This window comes from Rhea pennata, chromosome 4, assembly GCF_028389875.1.
Source record: "Rhea pennata isolate bPtePen1 chromosome 4, bPtePen1.pri, whole genome shotgun sequence".
In the NCBI taxonomy this organism is placed as follows: Eukaryota; Metazoa; Chordata; class Aves; order Rheiformes; family Rheidae; genus Rhea; species Rhea pennata.
The window spans coordinates 25878800-25880807 of record NC_084666.1 but is presented as its reverse complement, the minus strand read 5'-3'; positions in this window follow the sequence as shown (position 1 = coordinate 25880807).

The following is a 2008-nucleotide window of genomic DNA, read 5'->3' as shown; positions in this document are numbered from 1 at the left end:
GCGCCCTGCCCGCCCGCCCGCCTGCGCTTTTTTTAAACTCCTTTACAAGGTCAGTGAGAGAGATGAAGCAAGCTTTTTCCCCTCCTCCTTCCCCCCCCCCCGGCCCGGCCCGCGCCGAGGGGCGTTTCTCACTCCGCCGTCCGGTGTCACTGCCCCTTGGTTGGGTTTGGGTCTCCTCGATGCCGCCGCTGCCGGCCGCCGGCGCCGGGCTCGGCCGTGGCCCGGCGGCCGCTGCCCGCTCCGCACTACGGACCCGGCCGGAGCGGGGCCGCGCCGCTGCCCCTCACGGCGGACGGAGTGTATTTATTATTAATTATTAATTATTATTAATTATTATTATTACAAGGTCCACGCAGTTTTTAGGCATCTCTGTTAGGGTTTTCTAATTTTATTTTAAAAGGCACAAAGTATAGCTATTAGTTGAATGTTGACAGGTATGCTTTAACTTTTTCTGTGTCTTTCTACAACTGTGTTCTGTGACTCAACTGTATAGTGTTAATATCAGTACAGACTTGTCTAGTTGACCGTATAAATAATGTTTTCCCTTCTCGTAGTCTCTATGGCGTGTCTTTATGGAGAAATAAGGTTCTCACGGGTTCAGTTCCCTTTGCGTTTAGAGAGACCAGGTTCAGGCAATGATATACACTTTTGTTATCAGTTGCATGTCGTCTCATTTCTTCCCTACCTGTTGGAATATGTTTGTGAGCATAATCGTCATAAATTATGTTCAGGATTTTCAGATTTATTTATATGTGGTTAAAATGAATGCTTCTATTTAAAAGGGGAAATATTTCTACATGTGCATATAGTTTTCCAAGAGTGTACCATTAATTAATTGTTGATAATAAAAACTAAAAGCAAATATACCATAATAGTTCTTTTGACTTATTTTTAGATTTTTTTTGGGGGGGGGGCGGATGGCGCTCATGTCTTTTTAGCAAAGACTGAAGACGCAAATCGCAGAATCTGAATTGAGTCATCAAAATGAGATGGGGTCAGCAGCATTATTTTTAATCTGCGTTAATATCAGGAAGATCGTAACTGCGGATCCCATCATCCCTGCTTAACTGTGCCGTTATTAATTATTTGCAACAGGTTGATTTGCAGCGGGGCGGGGGAGAGACGCCAGATCTGACCTTTTGCAGCTGCTCCGAAAATCGGAAATGGCCAATTTGAAGCGATATCCTTTCAAAAAAAAAAAAAAAAAAAAAAAAAAAAAAAAAGGCATAAGCTACAAAGATAAATCTGGGTTTTCAGCGGACGAGCCATTCCTGCAGTCAGACGGAAATCTTTGGCCAGTCATTATGCCAACACACCGTGGGTAACAGTTGCGTTAGTAGCCTCCTGTTCTGCTTAAACCATCTGCTTATGCGCAGCACAGGGCGGGGGAAAGTCTCCGCGGAGCAGCGCACCCCGTTTCCACCCAGGCCCGAAGCCGTCCAGCGGCCTCGCACCGAGGGGAGCCCGCCTTGCCCGCACGCCCGGCCGCGGGAGGGAGCTGCTGGCCGGGGCCCCGCGCAGCCCCGCGGCTGCCGCCCGGCCCCGGCCCGGCTTGCCGGACCCCCGCGAGGGCTGTACCGGGCCACAAACCCCGCAAAACCCGGCGGCGCCCGCACGGGCCCGCTCCGCCGAGAAGCCTCAAGGCCACCCGGGCACGGACGGGTCGGGGTCCTCGACGGGCGCCTCCGAGGAGGCCAGCTCCGTCCGACTCTCCAAAAGTCAATGGAAAAAAGGGGAGGGAAGGGGGAAAAAAGGGGGGGGGGGGGGAGCTAGCTAGCTGACCAGAGTGGGATAAGCGAACACGGCAGCAGCTTCCCTCAGTACTACTAGAGCGGCTGGGGAGGGTGTCACAGCCAAGAGCACGTTTAAAAGGGTCAGTAAAATGGGACAAGTACTGTTCTCACTAAAGCAAACGATTCAATAATTGGTTTTAAAATGCTGCAATAAAATGTGCAGTACATTTTCCTGGGGGAAAAATAATTCTTAAATATATGTTTCGTTATATCAT